Raw genomic sequence first — 20,568 nt, forward strand, 5'->3', positions numbered from 1 at the left:
AGGCCAGCTGGTGGGGCATTGGAGCTTTTCTGCTGGGAACAGACAGGACAGGCAGCGACATACTCTGACACGTCATCCTTGGCGTTAGCCCACCAGAACAGCTCCAACACTCTGAAGAGGGTTCGGCAGGATGCCAGGAGAGCTTGTTTTCGTGAGCCCACTTAATAACCTCCCCCCCGGAGGGAAGGGGGAACAAACAACCTGTTCATGGGGGTCTCAGGGGGTGATGGAATTGCCCTGAGAGCCTCTATTACCTTGCCTTCCACACTCCAGGTGAAGGCTCCCACGATGCAGGTTTCAGGGAGGATGGGTTCTGGATCTGAGGAGTCTGTTTCGGGTGCATGAATGCGTGACAAGGCGTCTGGCTTTGTGTTCTTGCTTCCTGGACGATATGACAGTGAAATTAAACCGGGAAAAGAAAAGTCCCCACCTGGCTTGGCGGGCATTGAGCCTCTTGGCACGCTTGAGGTATTCCAGAGTCCGGTGGTCTGTCCACACGAGGAATGCTTGAGCCGCCCCCTCTAGCCAGTGCCTCCACTCTTCCAGCACCACTTTTACAGCCAGCAGCTCCCGGTCCCCCACAGAGTAGTTTCTCTCTGCCTGAGATAATCTCCAGGAAAGAAAAGCACAGGGGTGGATTCTGTTATCCGTACCTAATCTCTGGGACAAGACGGCCCCCACTCCAGAGCTGGAGGCGTCCACTTCCACGATGAACTGTTGACCGGCTGAGGGCAGGGTGCGGACCGGAGCTGTGGTGAAGAGCTTCTTCAGGCGCTGGAACGCATCGTCGGAGGATTGAGACCACTGAAACGAAACCTTGGGAGAGGTTAAGACACTTAAAGGGGCGGCCACTGAGCTAAAGTTTCTAATGAACTTACGATAGAAGTTTGCGAAGCCAAGAAAACGTTGTACCTCCTTTCGGGAGGTGGGGGTCGGCCACTCTGCCACAGCCTGGACTTTTTCTGGGTCCATTTCCAAGTGATCGTGGGAGATCATGTACCCCAGAAAAGTCACTTGTTTCCTGTGGAATTCACACTTTTCTGCTTTGGCAAACAGTTCATTTTTAACAGTCTTTTCAAAACTTCCCGTACCATCCGGACATGAGACTCTTCGTCGGGGGAAAAAATAAAGATATCGTCAAGAAATACAAAGACATTTTGATTCAGGAGGTCCCTCAGGACATCGTTCACTAGGGCTTGGAAAACTGCGGGGGCGTTAGTCAATCCAAAGGGCATGACCAAGTACTCGTAGTCGCCAATGGGCGTATTGAAAGCTGTTTTCCATTCATCCCCCTCCCGGATGAATATTAGGTGATACGCATTCCGCAAATCCAATTTGGTGATTACCTTGGCGCCCTTGAGGACGTCAAAGACAGAAGAAATTATGGGGAGGGGGTAACGGTTCTTGGTTGTAAGGTTGTTGAGTGGGGAATAGTCTACGCATGGTCTTAGACTCTTGTCTTTCTTCTCCACGAAGAAGAACCCTGCTCCAGCTGGAGAGGATGATGGCCGAATTAGCCCTGCTGCGAGGGAGTCATTAATGTAGTCCTCCATAGCTTTTCTCTCAGCTGCGGACAGAGTACAACCGACCCTTGGGAATGGGTGCACCGGGGAGGAGGTCAATAGCACAGTCATATTCACGATGGGGAGGAAGGGAAGCAGCTCTGCTCTTACTGAAAACTTCTTGTAAGTCATGGTAACAGGCTGGGACATCAGTCAGGTCAGGAGAGTCCTTTGACTGTGTCTTACTCAAGAGGTTAGAGGATATGTCCTGGAAACAGTCTTGGTAGCAGTCTTTTCCCCACCCAATTACCTGACCGGTAGCCCAGTTGATGTGTGGGTTGTGCTGAACTAGCCAGGGGTACCCGAGGATCAGGGGATGCATCTCAGAGTTGTACAGGTGAAAACGGAGGTTTTCCACATGTCCGTCGGGGAGGCTCATCTGGATGGGTGAGGTCTGATGAGTGACAGTGGCAATAAACCTGCTGCCAAGAGCCGTGGCAAAGAGGGGTGTAGGCAGCGGCTCATCCGAGGCGCCTAGGCTATACTGAAATCCATCAGGTTAGTATCTGCACCTGAATCAACTAATGCTGAACAGTTCAGAGTGGAAGAGGCAGCGGTTAGTTTCACCTTTGTTAATTGTCTCTGAGTCTTATTTTTAAGAGCGGTAACACTCACCAGGGGTCTAGACGGTGGAGCAGGTAGGGAACCACGTAGAGGGCAGGAGGCGATGAATGACCCAGCTGGGCACAGTATATACACCGACCCTCCATAATCCGACGGTGACGTTCGGCTGAGGTGAGTACGCCCAATCTCCATTGGCTCCGGAACAGCGTTGGGAGGTGAGCTGCTCATGGAGACCGAAGCTTGGGGAGGGGTGCCGAGCTGGTCAGGTTCCCTGATGGGGCGACCTCTCTGTCTATCCCTCAGTCTTATGTCGATGCGGGAGGCTAAGGCGACGAGGGCATCCAGCCCCACCGGCAGGTCCAGAGGAGTGAGATGATCCTTCAGGGTCTCGGAGAGTCCATTAAAGAAGGCATCCACCAAGGCAGGTTGATTCCAACCGCTGTCGGCGGCTAGCGTGCGGAACTCTATGGCATAGTCCATCACAGAGCGTCTTCCTTGTCTCAGGGAGTGTAGAGCTCTAGCAGCTTCTCTAGCGGGAAGAGTAAAGTGAAAATTTTGTTTAAATGTGTCGGTGAAGAGAGATACATACTGCAGACCGCCGGCTCCATTCCGCGGTGGCCCACGCCCTGGCTCTCCCCGATAGGTAGGAGATAATGAAGGCTATTTTGGCTCGATCCGAGGGGAAGGCGGCAGGCTGGAACTCAAAATGGAGCTCGCACTGAGAGAGGAAGGGGCGGCAGTCATCAGATTCCCCAGAGAATCTTTCCGGACTGGAGAGCCGGACGGGTCTGTCTTCTGAGGGAGGAGCAGGAGCCAGAGGCGGTTCTGGTGCCGGAGCTGACGATGAGGGAGGCGCAGGGGTTTCAGCTGACTGAGAGGGGTGGGTGACTGAGCCCATGGCTTGAAGCTGCCCGATGACGTAGTTGAGTGGTAACTGTGCCGCACACCTCTTCACTGCGCTGGGAAGCTTCTGCCACAGCCCGATGCACCTGTTCAATCTTCTCCTCCTGTTGTCGGAGCCGGCGCTCCCGCACTTCGAGGGTAGTGAGCACGGAGTCCTGCTCTGCTGTGTCCATCTTGCCCAGATTGTTCTGTCAGGAACACAGAGACTGGCGGACACAAATGCAGGCAGGCAGACAGTTCTCAGGGTCTTTAATTCGGTCCAAGGGTCAAAATCCAGAAAGGCAATCAGATAGGCAGAGGTACAAAATCGGCAGGCAGAAGACTCCAAGAACCAGGCGGACTAACAAACAGGCGACGGTACCAAAACAGGAGACGGAGACTCAGAAACCAGGAACGAAACAGTCAGACACGGGGAAACTCTCTTACATGAAACGCTGGAATGCTGCTCTAGGAGACAAGACAATCTGGCACTGACGCACCGGGGAGCACAGGTTAAATACACACAGGAGGGAAGGGATAACGAGGCACAGGTGAAACACATAAGGGCGGGGACAGGTAATCACATGGGGAACAGGGCGTGAACACAGAGACAAGACTATCAAAATAAAACGGGAAACTGATACGTGACATACCCTGACAGACTTATGCGTTTTTTCCTACTCAATCGTACATGTACCAGGGAAAAATCTTATTACAGCTGACGCTCTATCAAGAGCTCCACTCCAGCGTACTACACACCAGAGTTGGCAGGGCAGTCAAGCCTGTTAAAAGACTGAATTTGTAGTTTAGTGTTGTGAGTATACACGGAGCAGAATAACCTCCATACCACAACAGAGAGAATCAGGTAGTCTACCCTCCCTCTCAGTTAGATTATGTACTTGTCTTGATATGTACATACGTTAAAAAAAGAAGAAAGGAAAATGAGATGTGAAATGTGTGTCTAGATATGAGATGTGAAATGTGAAGTTCATTTAACAAGTTTACATATGCTCACGTTTACAGAGATGTTTAAGGTGCCAGCTGTTCCCCTTCCTTGTTGGTAAAATCAGCATTAGGCTTTATTAACATATGATTTAATTTTTCTTTAAAGATCCTGAAAGTATCAGTTTAAAAGGGGGAGCTGAGCGCGCATGCGCGAGTGTTGAGACTTGAAGATATGCCTAGTAAAAGGTCAACGTTATGCCTTGATCTCCAGTCCATTCATTACTAATATAAGTACTATAAAGTACAAGACAGATCCCTCCTTCATTTTCACCCATATTTTTCTACGGCAGCTCCCAGCGCCTGTGCGCACAGCGTTAGCCAGCTCCCCCCTCTCCTCCACCAAAGACTACCGCGCTCTGGGTGCGAAAGCGGACAGGATTTTCCTCGCCAACCGGCAGCAGTTCGTTCTTGCGATGCTCCCCGCCCAGACCTCGCCCCCGCCTCTGGAGGCCGCAGCGGGCACCGCGGCTGCCCGCCGCCAGCGTGACAGCGGACTGTGTTATTACCACAACAGGTTTGGTGCCAGGGCCAAGCAGTGTCGCCCGCCATGCAGCTTCAGCGTCCAGGGAAACGCCAGGGCCGGCGCTCAATAGCAGCTATGAGCGCCGGCGAGAACAGCAAGCTGTTGTTTATCAAGGACGCCTTATCTGGCCGGCGGCTGCTGGTCGATTCGGGCGCTCAACGTAGCGTCCTGCCTGCATCGGCCGCGGACACCATGGGCGGCGGACAACGCCCCCGGATGGATGCCGCGAACGGCACGCCTATACGTACCTACGGCACCAGGTATGTGGAGGTGTGTTTCGGCTGGGACTTCGTTATGGACGCAGTGTCGGTTCCCCTCCTGGGCGCGGACTTCCTGTGCGCCTTCAGGCTGCTGGTGGATGTTACGAACTGTCGCTTGATCGATGCTGTCTCTTTCGCTATATACCCGTGCACACTGGGAGGTGCAGGGACGCTCGGCCTGTCAAACATGCTCGCCGCCGGAGATACGTATCAACGACTGCTCGCAGAGTTCCCTGACCTCACCACACCTACGTTCTCATCAGCGGTGGCCAAGCATGGCGTGGAGCACCATATTGCCACCGACGGCCCCTCGGTCTACACACTTGCTCGGCGCCTCGACTCTGCTAAGCTCGCGATCGCCCGGGAGGAGTTTGCCACCATGGAACGCCTCGGCATCGTGCGCCGCTCGGACAGCCCGTGGGCCTCCCCCCTGCACGTGATTTCTAAGGCTGACGGCGGTTGGCGTCCCTGCGGCGATTTTCGTCGCCTGAACAACTTCACAACCCTTGACTGGTACACCCATCCCGCACATACAGGACATTTCTGCGCACCTGGCGGGGGCCACCATCTTTTCCAAAGTACATTTGCTGCGGGGCTACCACCAGGTACTGGTCCACCCTCGGGACATGCCCAAGACAGCGGTCATCACGCCATTTGGACTCTTCGAGTTCCTGCGGATGCCCTTCGGTCTCAAGGCGGCAGCGCAGACGTTCCAGCGCCTGATGGACTCTGTGCTACGGGATATGCCGTTCTTGTTTGTTTACTTGGATGACATTCTCGTGGCCAGCACATCCGCGGAGGAGCACCTGACGCAACTCCGGCAGTTGTTCGAGCGGCTCAGTGCGCATGGACTCATAGTCCACCCAGCCAGGTGCCAGTTTGGCCTGTCGTCCATCGATTTCCTCGGCCACCACGTCTCCCCGCAGGGAGCCGTTCCGCTTCCTGCCAGAGTGGACGCCGTCGCCAGTTTTCCATGCCCCCGCACTGTGAAGTTGCAGGAGTTTCTGGGCATGGTGAACTTTTATAACAGGTTCATTCCCCGCGCAGCTCACTGCATGCGTCCCTTGTACGAGGCCCTGCGGGGCAAGGAAACCAAGGGCGAGGTAGACTGGTCCCCGGGGATGGACGAAGGTTTCGACGACGCCAAGGCTGCGCTGGACAATGCCGCTTTACTGGTGCACCCGTCCCCCACTGCCCCGATTACCCTCACGACAGACGCCTCCGACTATGCGGTTGGGTCGCTGTACGAGCAGTGGGTGGGCAGCGCCTGGCAGCCCCTTGCCTTCTTTAACAAACAGTTTAAAGACAATGAGTGGAAGTACAGCACTTTCGACCGGGAGCTCCTGGGTCTCTTCCTCGCCACCCGACACTTCCGGTACCTGTTGGAAGGCCGCCGTTTCACTGCCTTTGTCGACCAAAAGCCGCTGACATTTGCCATGGCCAAGACCTCCGAGCCATGGTTCAGGCGCCAACAGCATCAGCTCTCTGCCATCTCGGAGTTTACCACGGACATCCGGCACGTGGCTGGCAAGGACAACTTGGTCGCTGACTGCCTCTCCTGCGCGGTGGCAGGGTCCGTTCACTTGGGACTCGATTACAATGCCATGACTGCAGACCAAGCCGCTTACGCGGACATCCAGGCCTATCGGACGGCCGCTACGGGGCTGCAGTTGGACGATGTGGTGTTTGACAGCGCCAATGCCACACACCTCTGCGACATTTCCACAGGACAGCCCCGCCCCATGGTGCCCACCGGCTGGCGGCGTCGTGTTTTTGACGTTATCCATGGCCTTTCCCACCCGGGTGTGAAGGTGTCCACTAAGCTGGTGGGGGCCAAGTTTGTCTGGCCCAGCCTCAGGAAGGACGTCAAGGCCTGGGCTGACTCCTGCGTGGCGTGCCAGCATTCCAAAATACACCATCATACCAAAGCCCCATTGACGCCATTCCTGGTGCTCGAGAGGCGTTTTGACCATGTGAATCTGGACCTGGGCCCCCTTCCACGGGTTCACCCACCTTCTCACCATGCTGGACAGGACCACAGGACCACCAGGTGGCCGGAAGCTGTTCCCCTGTCATCGACCACGTCTACTGAGGTGGCCCGGGCATTCATCGGGTCCTGGGTGGCCCGGTTTGGCACACTGGCTGACCTCACCTCCGACAGGGGCCCGCAGTTCACTTCGGAGCTCTGTACTGCAGTCACAGAGTGGCTGGGGATGAAGCTCCACCGCACCACAGCCTACAACCCGCAGGGCAACGGACTTTGTGAGCGGTTTCATAGGTCTATATAGTAGCGAATTCGGGGGGCAACCGCCGCAGCCGGGACGCGAACCCGTATCTCCCACACCGCGGGAGACATCGCTAACCGCTCGGCTAAAGGGTCCCCGACCCGTTAGTCAATGTGTCTACTTATCCATGCACGTTACACTACCCCATTCACACCGCCCCTGCCAGTCTCCAGAGAATGCTACTCCACCTACAGAGCTACGACATCAGCTTGGTATACAAAAAGGGTAAGCACATGTACCTGGCTGACACTCTCTCAAGACTTCCAAATGCACAATCTCCCCGAACCCTGCTGAAAATGATGCTCATGAAGTCATGTCGATGAGTTACATCTCCACAGCTTGCCTAGAAGAACTCAGATAGCACACAGCAGAGGATGAAGTGCTACAAACCCTCAGTGCAGTCATTCAAAGAGGATGGCCCACCAGAGAAAGCCAGCTCAAGCCTGCTGTAATTCCTTTCTTCTCCTATAGAGACGAACGCACAGTTGAGGAAGGGATCATCATGAAAGGCCACAAAACAGTCATTCCCCAGTCTCTGCGCAGAGAGTTCATCAACATCATGCAACTAAGCGCAGAGGTAGAGGCACCATATTTTGGCCAGCAATGTCAAACGACATCACTGAAGAGCTACTCACATGTGCAGTACGTAACAGCACGAAGTCCCACCAGCACAAGGAACCTCTGCAACTCCAACCAGTTCCAGATCTCCCATGGTCCATAGTAGCCACAGACATGTTCAAATGCGTGGCAAACACTACCAAGTGCTCGTAGATTCATATTCTGGCTGGTTCGAAATTGACCTTCTCCGTGACCTAACATCATCAGCTGCGATATCCAAATTGAAAAGACGCTTTTCGGTCCATGGCATACCGCACACCCTCTTCTCTGACAGTGCTAGGCAATACACCAGTCAGCGTTTCAAGAACTTTGCCAAGATTTTGTTCATACCATCAGCAGTCCCAAATTCCCACAGTCCAATGGGCTCGCAGAGAGAGCAGTCTGCAGTGCCAAGCAGCTGATGGAGAAATCTCATAGAGATGGATCTGACGTCTTCTTCAATCTCCTGAATCTCAGAAACATCCCTCGCAATTCAACACTGGGCTCCCCTGCTGGATGTCTGATGTCACAGCAGACACAAACAGCCATTCCAGTGTGTACCAAACTACTGAACCGGTTCCGAAGGACACCCAGTGAGTCAGTGCCCAGCTCCTCAACAAAAGGCTCACTCTAAAACACCAGTACGACAAGTCAAGTCGCCCACTACAGCCTTTAACAGAGGGACACGTGGTTCGTATGCAGACCCCCAAAGGATACGACCAACTTGGGACTGTAAAGGAGAGGAACAAGGAGCCATGCTCTTACGTCATCCAGTCCAACAGGAAGACATACAGGAGGAATCGCCGCCACATCCTTCCCGTTGCAGAGCCGCCACCGCCACAGTTCCATGCAGAGGACCCAGAATCGGAGAATATCAGCCCCTCTACAGTGAACAGTGTACCCCTCACACCACATACACCAGAGCCACCGAAAGTGGGAGGATACCGTCTCTCTTTATCTTTGTCACAAGGTGATGCCAGCTCTGCATGATTGTTATCGAGCATTTTCTGCATGAACTTGACAAAGTGTGCTCTCATGTCTTCCTTCTTGTGAAGCTGGCGTCGAAGAGACATAAGCTGCTTGCAGGCATATAGGGTCTGTTGTCTGGGAATAGACGTCTGGGGCTGCGAAACGGTAATGGGGCGACCCAGCTGTTAGTTTCATCTTTGAAGACTCCTTCCAACTTCTTCAGAAAGAGCATGTCTTCGACAGATGGTGCAAGCTGGTTGTTGGTATCAGTGCAGCGAAAGACAGTCTCTCCTAAACTCTCTTCAGTGGGTCTTGAGTATGGGCTTGAAGCTTGAAGTTGATGGGGAGTGGCTTTCGAGTAACTCAGACTGAAGTTCTCCTTCACATTGATGCGGCTGTCACAGGGGATGAGAAGGCTTGGGCGTCCATTATCTAACACATAGGTTTTTAGAGCACTTACTTCAGTTGGCTTGTGAGCACTGCCGAGGCACACATTTCCTATGATAACCCAGCCCAGGTCGAGCTTCTGTGCGTATGGGTCATTGTCTCTGCCACTGAGCGGCTTTCTCACCTTGTGAGCTCTCAGAAGGTTCCGTCCAATGAACAGGAGGATGTCTGCATCTAGGTCGAGGGGCAGTATCTCAGCAGCTATTGGCCTCAGATGGCGGTGGTGTAGTACAGCTTCATGAGTGGGTATTTCTTCTCTGTTGTTAGGGATAGCATTACACCCAATGAGCGTAGGGAGAGGAAAACTCATTTTCCCATCTACTGACTCTGTTGTGTAGCTGCAAGCTCTTCTACCTGACGTTTCTACTATGCCGGCGCAGGTCTTCAGGGTGTATGGTTTAACTGTGCTTTGAATGTCAAACATATCAAAAAACTCAATCTTTGCAAGGGACAGATTACTTTGGTCGTCCACTATTGCGTACATCTTCTTGCTGTTGTGTCGCTGACCTTCAGGGAGACATGCACTAGGCAAATCTTCGAGCAGGATTTTTCTGTGAATCCATTTCCACATACTTTTGTGCACGTTGCTGTAACATCCAGCTTTGATGAGCTTGCTTCCTCCCCGCCATGGTCTTTAGGGGAAGAAAGGGGCTCAATTGTCTGTGGTGCTGGGCCAGAGTGAAGAGCTGCCAAGTGCCTCTCACACTCCACACACCTGATGGTGACATTACAGTCCTTTGCATGGTGACTGGTGGATGCAAGGCAACGGTAGCAGATGTTGTTGTCTTTGATGAACTTCCTTCTGTCTTCAAGTAGCAGCATCCTAAAACCTCTACATCTTTTCAGTGGGTACGACTTCTGATGTATAGGACAGTGTCTGTTTAGATCTTCAACTACCCTTTCTACTTTTGTGGTTACCTCTACTGACACGTCTGTCTTGTGCACTGTAACTGATGGCTTTCTGTTGTAATTATCCAGGGCTTTTCTTTCTTGAAGCTGACAGAGGAGATGGAAGCTGTTGCAAAGCTTGAGTCATTCCTTGCTCTGGCCTCTTTCTGCACAAACTCAGAAAAGACAGAGAAAGGTGGGAAGGCCATATGCGCTTTTTTAAATCTTGACCCAACTGTTGTCCACTTTTCTTGGAGGTGAAAGGGTAGCTTCTCCACAATTGGACTTACTCCCCTGGCTGTGTCGAGGTAACTTGAACCAGGTAAATATCCATCTAGCTTTGCAGCTGACAGTTCTAAGAGCAAGTCTGGTAGCTCGCGGAGCTTGTGGGGTTCTTTGCTGGAGAGATTTGGGAAGTTCTCTATTCTGGAGAACAAGGCTCTTTCTATTGCCTCTGTTGAGCCATAGCATTCTTCAAGTCTTGTCCAGATCATACCTAGACCAACAGATGGATGACATATGTTGACTGCTTTGACCCTTCTAGCATGTTCTGAAGACTCTGGGCTGAGCCATTTGATGAGCAGGTTTACTTCTTCACTGGCAGTAAGACCAAGGTCCGCAATGGTACTCTGAAAGGTAGCCTTCCAGCTGAGATAATTCTCCGGCTTGTCATCAGGCTTAGTCAGTCCTCCAGTTACCAGCTGGCTCTTTGCTAGGAACCTGGCGAAGTCACTGGTGGTGTTGTCAGTAGGTGCAAGATTTGGGTTAAACCTCCACTGTGGTTGTGGCTCGCTGAAGGAAAGACATTGTTGAAGTGCTCTTTTTAGATCCGGTCAGTCATCTGTATTTTGTGTACCTAGTATAGACTATGTGTTTCCTTCACATTCCTGTCCTTTCCTCTTCCCGGGGCTGGCATAGACATTCGGTCACTGCTAGGCGCTGTGACCCTACCAATCTCATCTATCCCACTCTCTCCACTCATGTTGAGCAAGTGGTGACGGGAGGGCTCTGGAATTGCCAGTCTGCGGTCCCGAAAGCTGAGTTTATCTCAGCCTACGCATCCTTGCTCTCCCTCAATTTTCTTGCTCTAACTGAGACGTGGATCATGCCAGAAAACACTACCACACCCGCAGCTCTGTCTGATGTGTACTCTTTTTCTCACACTCCCAGAGCTGGGAGGCGGGGTGGTGGTACTGGCCTGCTAATCTCCCTGAAATGGAAATGCTCTCTTGTTTCCATTCCACATTATTTTTCTCAGCCCTCTTTTGAATTTCATGCTGTTACTGTCTCCTGTCCAGTCAAACTCACCATCATCGTTGTGTACCGCCCACCAGGCCCCCTTGGTGAGCTTCTGGAGGAGCTTGACACACTTGTCTCGCACTTCCCTGTTGATGACTCTGCACTTATCCTTCTCAGTGACTTCAACATCCACACCAACAAGCTAGATCCTCTTCTCTCTTTCCTCTCCTCCTTTGCGCTCTGCCTGAGAGTGGCAGAGCGCAAATGGAGAAAAGACAAACTCCCAGAGGACCTTCTCAACTTCCAGTCTCTTCTTTACACTTTTCCTCCTCCCTTTCTGCTGATAAGGCTGCCTTCTATCGCTCTAAATTCCTATCCTCTGCCTCTAATCCTAAGAAAGTCTTTGAAACCTTCTCTACACTTCTTCAACCCCCACCTCCTCCTCCTACTTCCTCCCTTCTCTCTGATGACTTCGCTAACTTCTTTGACGAGAAGGTAAACGACATCAGATCCTCCTTTTCTCACCACCCGGTTAGTGCTGCTTGCACTATCCCACCCTCTGAAACCTCCCTCACCTCTCCACATCCCACCCTATCCCACCTCGCTCCCCTCTCCCCCGACGAGGTTCTGAACCTCATCACATCCAGTCATCCCACCACATGCTCCCTTGACCTGGCCCCCCCCTTCTTCAGTTTATAGCACCTGAACTCCTTCCCTATCTAACCCACCTAATCAACACCTCCCTCCAGGCAAGATGCTTTCCATCTGCCTTCAAGACTGCTAGAGTCACCCCCCTTCTCAATTAACCATCACTTGACCCCTCTGATGCCAAAAACTACAGACCAGCTTCCCTTCTACCCTTTCTATCCAAAACTTTCGAACGTGCTGTCTTTAACCAACTTTCCTTGTACCTCCACCAGAACAACCTCCTGGACCCCAACCAGTTTGGGTTCAGGGTGGGTCACTCGACAGAGACAGCCCTACTTGCAGTGACAGAATCGCTGCACTCTGCGAGAGCAAATTCTCTCCTCTGTCTTGATACTCGTGGACCTGTCAGCTGCGTTCGACACAGTGAACCACCAGATCCCACTCTCCACCCTCGAGGGGCTGGGTGTCACAGGCTCTGCACTCTCAATGTTTGCAACCTACCTGACGGGTAGCTCCTACCAGGTGACATGGAGGAGATCTGTGTCGGAGCCTCGCAGACTGACTACAGGCATTCCACAGGGTTCAGTTCTGGGTCCTCTCCTTTTCTCCCTGTACACGACATCCCTGGGTTCCGTTATTCGCTCACATGACTTCTCTTACCATTGTTATGCCGATGACACCCAGCTGATCTTGTCCTTTCCTCCCTCTGACACACAAGTAGAGACACGCATTGCTGCGTGCTTGACTGACATCTCGGAGTGGATGGCGACACACCACGTGAAGCTCAATCTGGACAAGACAGAGCTGATGTTCCTCCCTGGGCAAGGTTGCCCGCACCGAGACCTGGCCATCACCATTGACAACACCGTGGTGACACCAACTCGGACGAATCTGGGTGTGATCCTGGACGACCAACTGTCGTTTGCTGAAAACGTGGCATCGGTTGCTCGCTCCTGCAGATTTCTCCTCTATAACATCAGGAGGATTCGCCTATTCCTGACTGACGAGATGGCACAGGTGCTCATCCAGGCTCTGGTCATCTCCCGGCTGGACTACGGCAACTCCCTCCTTGCTGGCGCCCGAGCGTCGGCCATCAGACCTCTGGAGCTTGTTCAGAAAGCTGCAACTCGTCTAAGTTCTCCCACACAACTCCCCTTCTCATGTCCCTACACTGGCTCCCAGTAGCTGCTCACATCCAGTTTAAGACTCTGGTGCTAGCCTACAGGGCAGTGAAAGGAACAGCTCATTCCTATCTCCAGGCCATGGTCACGCCCGACACCCCCACCCAACCACTTTGCTCTGCTGTCTCGGGATGCCTGGTTGCCCCGTCGCTCAGATGCCCTTGCTGCCAATTGACCTGGTCACGGCTCTTTTCTGTCCTGGCCCCACAGTGGTGGAATGAACTCCCCACTGATGTCAGGACAGCGGAGTCGCTGCCCATCTTTCGGCGCAGGTTGAAAACTCACCTCTTTAAGGACTACTACCCTGTTACTTGTTTTTAGTACTTATTGTATTCACTCATAAAAAAAACAGCAACTCTTTCTTGCACTTTTACTTTAGCACTGGTTTTGCTCTTAGATGCTTGTTTATATGCACTTATGATCTCTGATGACTAGTAGTTCTCCTGAATTCCTACATTAAATGCACTTGAACTTGTAAGTCGCTTTAGATAAAAGCGTCGGCTAAATGTAATGTAATGTAATTTAATGTAATGTAAAGTGTATCTCTTTGCAGCGCCGGTTTACTGCCCTCTGGTGGTGATGAGTGGTATTGATTTGGATCTTGTCTGAAGTAAGACGTGAACGCTGGTGGAGGTTTCACTTGTTTTTGCTGAGGGGTGACGTCATCATGCTGAGTGGACATGTCTTTCTGTCTTTGAGTGAGCTCAGTGTATTTGCTTGAGTGTTTATTTATGTACTCACTCACTTTCTGCTCTGGGGCTACTTGGATGGGCAAGAACTCTAACTCTTCACTTTCGCTCTGCAATAAGCTGAGCAGCAGCAGACTGCATTACCTCTGCTTTGGCCATGAAAGCGTCAGCTTCTTTCTTGGCTGGAAATGCATCAAGAGTTGCATCTAAGCTGACCTTTTTAACATTTGCATTAGCTTCTATGTGAGCTTTCTCTAATTTAATGTTCGTTGCTTTGTCAGCATAGGCTGCTCTGGATTTAGCATGTGCTTCAGCCAGCGCTAATACTGCTGCCATACTGGCTCTAGTTGATGCAGACGATCTTTTCGAAGATCCTGCTGACAATATAACACTCAGCTTTCGTGAAGATTTTGAGGACTTTAAGGAGTGAGAGGAGAGTGACTTATTCTCCTCACTGTCTTGACCTTGATCCTCTACATTTTCCATTATGTCGATGAGTGCTTGACTTGAACAGGGTTTATCAGTTACTGACCTCTGTCTGCCATGTCAGAGTCCGACAGCTAGTTGATATCCCTCGCAGAGTGCTATCTTTTCACCGTACTGCTACACCCAATGTCACTCTTGTCCTACATTAGGTTTTTACAGCCAGCTAAACTCTCCCTTTCATCATATCCCCAAGGAACAGACCAGTGTTGCATATGGACTGGATTAAATAACAAGGAAGTGTGAAACTGATAATAACTATACAGAAAAGCATACATCAGTATACAATACAAAATAGCTTACTCAATCTAGAGTTACAGTTAGGATAACTAATCCTCTATTTTTCAGGAAACAAAGGTAAGTATAAGACTAACATTTTCTTTGCAGGAATAAAATGTAAGTTGTAACTAATCAGGTATTGCGTTGAACACTGTATTTACGCTAGCATCAAAAGTATAGCCTGAATGCCATCATTAAAATGTGCTGTCATACATGTTACCAAAATTATACAAACTGTAGCAAATTTGTAAAAAATACTTCAAAATAAATATTCTAGCAATGATGGATAATAGCTTTACTTACAGATATTGCCACTCAAAGGGGTAGAAACTAGGTGATGGCTAATGATGGAGCATGAATATTGCTGCACCGAAGACACACCATTTTCTTTGTTGTCACAGGAAAAGGAAGTAGCTGAAACTGCAGTACTTATCTATGCCACTAGAAGGCAAAAGACTCTATAGATAATGGAACTATGCCCGTAGTGGCAGGGAGGCTCTAAAAATAAAGGAAATCGTTCCATTACAGGGCGGCTTTACAACCTCTCCCCCCGAAGAAGGAGGCAATGTGCAATTAAATAGCTGAGTCCCTTGACTCAGGAATTATAAGACCATCGTCATCGCCCTTTCCGGCAGGCTTCTTCTTTGTGGCTGAGAAGGATGGTGACCTGAGGCCCTGTATTGACTATCGCGCTCTTAACAACATCACGGTTGAGAATAGGTATCCTCTCCCCCTTCTTAGTTCCACTTTTGAGCCACTCACGCACACCCAGGTGTTCACTAAGCTTGACCTCCGCAACGCCTACCACCTAGTCAGGATCAGGGAGGGCGATGAGTGGAAGACAGCCTTTAACACCCATCTCGGCCATTTTGAATACCTTGTCATGCCGTTTGGCCTCTCCAACGCTCCCAGCATGTTCCAGGCCCTCATCAATAACGTGCTCCGGGAAATTCTCAACATCTTTGTCGGGGTGTACCTCGATGACATCCTTGTGTTTTCCTGATCTATGGAGGAACACCACCAGCATGTCTGCCTGGTTCTTCAGTGGCTGCTGGAGAACAGGCTTTACGTCAAGGCCGAGAAGTGCGTCTTCCACACCAACTCTGTGACGTACCTGGGCAGCGTGGTGGAGGATGGACAGATGCACGCTGACCCCGCTAAGGTCAAGGTGGTGGTGGAGTGGCCGCGACCCACCAAGCGGACCCAGCTGAGATGCTTCCTGGGGTTCACTGGCTTCATCCAGCAGTTCATCAAGGGGTTCAGCCAGGTAGGTGCCCCTCTCAACGCCCTAACCTCCCCCTCACGCCCCTTCTCCTGGTCACCCGAGGCCGGGGCAGCTTTCTCCAGGCTCAAGGGTCTGTTCACTATGGCTCTGGTGCTCATCCACCCCGACCCGTCAAGGCAGTTCATTGTTGAAGTAGATGCTTTGGACTCTGGCATTGGGGCCGTCCTTTCTCAGCGGTCTGAGGGTTCATCCGTGTGCCTACTTCTCTCGGCGCTACGACCCCGCCGAGAGGAACTACGATGTGTGTAAGAAAGAGCTGCTGGCGGTTCACAACGTAATAAAGGAGTGGAGACACTGGTTGGAGGGAGCGAAGCTGCCATTCGTGGTATGGTCAGACCACAAGAACCTGGCGTACATGAGGACAGTGAAGAGGCTTAACTCCAGGCAAGCCCGTTGGGCCCTTTTCTTCAGCTGGTTCGACTTCACCCACACCTACCGCCCGGGCTCCAAGAATGTCAGGGCTGACGCCCTCTCCCGTCAGTTCCCTGGGAAAAGCGCGGATGTCCAGGAGGACCCTGACACTATCCTTCCCCCCAGCCGGGTGGTGGGTGTCATCACCTGGGCTATCGACTCAGTGGTTAGACCGGCCCAGCGGGCACAGCCTGACCCAGGCAGCGGTCCACACAACCGGCTATTTGTTTCCACTACCATTTGTCCGAAGGTGTTTTTGGTGGCCTACCCTTAAAGAGGACATCAGGGAGTTTGTGGCCGCCTACACAATCTGCGCCTGGAGCAAGGACTCCAATCGCCCGCCAGCGGGCCTCCTGCAGCCCCTTCCCATACCCAGTCGACCATGGTCCCACATAGCCCTGGACTTCGTTACTGGGCTCCCTGTGTCCCAGGGTTATGACACCATTCTGCCCGTGGTCGACGGGTTCTCTAAGGCGGTCCACTTCTACTGGAATAACCTAGGCACTCCTGGGCGGTTGTCTGGTGCCTCCCCTCGGGGGGGTACTGTTGTGCCCCCACGCCCATGCCAGTCACAGTCACGTTCCCAGCCCCACTCAACACGTCCCCATTGAGGTTGGGCCGGGCGTCTTCTTCGGCAGCAGGTGTTGGCAATCTCCATCAGGCCAGTTGTACCCAATTACCATCTGGGCATCGCTCTACTTAAGGCTGCTGAAGACAGATGTCTGACGCTTGAACGTTGACAACTGTACGGTCAGTCTAGTCTGCTGAAGAGCCTCTTCACGTTTCCATGAACCAGTTTCTCTTTGTTTCATTTCCTGTCAGTGCCAATCTACCCTGCTGTCTCCTCGGTTCTCTTCCAGGCTCCCTCCGTGACTTCCACAGCTCTCTCGCTCCTCCTCCCCAGCTACCATCACGTTTTCCCCCCGGACCCCCTCCAGCGATCTCCCTCCATGTCTCTCTCCCTGGACCCCTCCCTTTGGACTTGACTTCCTGGATCTCGGACCCGGACTTCCTCGGACAACCCCTGGCTCTACGGGTTTGGATAGGTTCACACGCACATTTACAACGCTCACTCCATTTACATTGCGCACCACACTTAGCTTTACGCACGTTAGACGCTAGCTCTCCACACACCAAGCACACACCCCATTTTCATTCTGTCCAGGCAGCCACACACTCTACACACTAGCTGTTTAGTTAGGTTTTGATAGGGGCTTATTTTATCAATAAAACCCTTATTTTTGTTCCCTTGTCTCCGAGGCTCTGCCTCTGGGATACCCGGCACATTTGGCTGCTTGGAATCGGTTGGGTCTTTAACAATGAGATTTAATCCAGTAGCAGCATATGCTCCAGGGAAAATGCTGATTGTCACAGACACCCTTGTCACGCAGCTAGCATGTGCACAGAGACTGACACACAGAGTGAGGTGGCGTGCTATGTGGCTAGTGTAGTGGGGGGATCCCTGCGTCTATAAAAGCAAATTAGATGAAATCAGAATGGCAACAGCAGCAGATACCGAACTGCTCTCTGTCATGAAGCTCATTAAGACTGGGTGGCCTGAACCCTTAAGCAGTGTGCCTATGGATGCGAGAGAGTACGTCCAAGCGAAATCAGAGCTGTCAGAATACAATGGCCTTGTCCACAGAGGAAGCAGGATTGCCGTGCCAAGGTCAATGAGAGGCGAGATCCTTCAAAAAATTCACGAAGGGCAGCAAGGCCTAGTTGAATGTAGGGAGAGAGCGTGTTCATGTGTGGTGGTCCGGACTCTGTATGGAAATAAACAAGCTTGTGACGTCATGCCAGGTGTGCCGTGAACTGAGAAGAACACAACAAAAGGAACCTCTCATCTCTACACCACTTCCGGAGCGACCCTGGAAGAGAATTATAATAGACCTCTGTGAGCACAAACACCACAGATACCTGGTAATCTCAGATTATTACTCCAGGTTTATAGAGATACTGCACCTGCCCTCAACAATGAGTGTACAAGTTATCCAAAACCTGAAAACAGTCTTTGCCAGGTTTGGCATTCCAGATGAGGTGGTGAGTGATAATGGACCCCCAGTTTTCAAGTGCGGAGTTCCAGCAGCTCGCGGAGCAGCTCGACTTCAAGCACTGCACATCCAGCCCTCACCACCCACAGGGCATTGAGCATGCAGAGAGACCCATACAGATGGCAAAGAAAATTCTCATGCAAGAAGAGCCTGTGATGGCTCTAATAAGCTATGGGTCCACTCCCTGCTCCACCACAGGCTACAGCCCAGCTGAGCTATTGATGGGGAGAAAAATCAGAGCCACACTCCCCACTTACGAGAAAAATCTCCTACCAAAATGGCTCAATAGAACAGCTGTGAAAGAAAATGATTGGAGGGAAAAGGCTTAACAGGCTCACTACTTCAACTGCCATCATGGAGCCAGGCCCTTACCTGCCCTGCGACCAGAACATGTTGTATTCTCCAATTTGGACCAAGAAAAGTCATGGTCTTTGCCAGCAGTGATCTCAAGTGAGAGCACCACCCCGAGATCCTTCGTCATCAGGACGCAGCAAGGAGCACAGCTGAGGCAGAACCGCCATCGCCTCCAACCAGGGCCGGCTCCCCAGCCCATCCCAGTAGCACCCGGTGAGAGCACAGGGACAGACATCCACTCTGATGGAGCCACCATGTTAGAGACTGTTCCTGTCAGTCAGAGTGTGGCTACACCCACAACCCCTCTACCCGGTCAGACTGTGACCAGATCTGGACAGAAGTGCAAGTCAGTTGACAGGCTTGACCTGTAGAAAAGTGCGATCATATGGCCTTTTTTTTGGGGGGGGGGGGTGAGAAGGACAGGGAAAAAAAAGAAGAAAGGGAAGAAACAAAAGGAAAGTTGTATTGACATTGACGTCGATAATATTTATTTGTATTTATGAAACTGTAACCCTTGGTTGAGTAAGAAAGAGACCGGTATATGTCGAAATGTCTCAATTTGAGTTAATCTTGATTCATGATATGTGCTGTTAAAATAGCAATTTCCGTTAAAGTGTTCGTTTGATGTTATAGAAATAACACAAAAGAAGGGGACATGTCATATGCTGTAGTCAAATGCTCTTGCGCATACAGGAAAACATAGGGGCTAGGTGACCTCGGGGAAGTTCCAGAGGAAGGTACATGAGTGTTGGTGTGTTGCCTGATGGTGATTCATTAAAACCGACAGAAGCTAAATAAAGCCTCCATCGCAATTATTTACAATAAGGTAAATAATTACACTTTTAAGGAAAATGCTGACATTCTCTCTTTCTCATACACACAGAGTACGCACTACTACTACTACTACTACTACTAATACTACTTTCGGCTGCTCCCGTTAGGGGTCGCCAAAGCGGACCATCCGTTTCCATCTCTTCCTGTCCTCTGCATCTTCCTCTGTCACACCAGCCACCTGAATGTCCTCTCTCACCACACCTATAAACCTCCTCTTTGGCCTTCCTCTTTTCCTCTTCCCTGGCAGCTCCATATTCAGCATTCTTCTCCCAATATACCCAGCATCTCTCCTCCACACATGTCCAAGCCATCTCAATCTTGCCTCTCTTGCTTTGTCTCCAAACTGTCCAACCTGATCCGTCCCTCTAATATGATCGTTCCTAATCCTGTCCTTCCTCGTCACTCCCAATGAAAATCTTAGCATCTTCAGCACTGCTACCTCCAGCTCCACCTCCTGTCTTTTCGTCAGTGCCACTGTCTCCACACCATATAACATAGCTGGTCTCACAACCATTTTGTAAACCTTCCCTTTAACTCTTGCTGGTATCCTTCTGTCGCAAATCCCTCCTGATACTCTTCTCCACCCACTCCACCCTGCCTGCACTCTCTTCTTCACTCCCCGTTACTTTGGACAGTTGACCTCAAGTATTTAAATTCATACACCTTCATCACCTCTACTCCTTGCATCCTCACCACTCCACTGTCCTCCCTCTCATTCATTTATATGTATCCCATCTTGCTTCTACTGACTTTCATTCATCTTCTCTCCATTGCATACCTTCACCCTTCCAGGCTCTCCTCCACCTGCAACCTACTCTTGCTGCAAATCACAATGTCATCCGCAAACATCATAGTCCATGGAGACTCCTGCCTGATCTTGTCTGTCAACCTGTCCATCACCATTGCAAAAAAGAAAGGGCTCAGAGCCAATCCTTCATGTAATCCCACCTCCACCTTGAACCCATCTGTCTTTCCAACCGCACACCTCACCACTGTCAAACGTCCCTCATACATATTCTGCCCACTCCTACATACTTGTCTGCAACTCCCGACTTCCTCATACAATACCACGCCTCCTCTCTCAGCACCTTGTCATATGCTTTCTCTAAATCCACAAAGACACAATGTA

The 20,568-nt window shown here is 51.3% G+C and overlaps 1 pseudogene; it reads left to right on the top strand.

The window, feature by feature from the left end:
• The first annotated feature begins 9,835 nt into the window (after window positions 1-9,835).
• LOC130119825 (uncharacterized) lies at window positions 9,836-18,976 on the top strand (annotated as a pseudogene).
• Window positions 18,977-20,568: the final 1,592 nt, after the last annotated feature.

The sequence above is a fragment of the Lampris incognitus genome, chromosome 10, assembly GCF_029633865.1.
Source record: "Lampris incognitus isolate fLamInc1 chromosome 10, fLamInc1.hap2, whole genome shotgun sequence".
Lineage (NCBI taxonomy): Eukaryota > Metazoa > Chordata > Actinopteri > Lampriformes > Lampridae > Lampris > Lampris incognitus.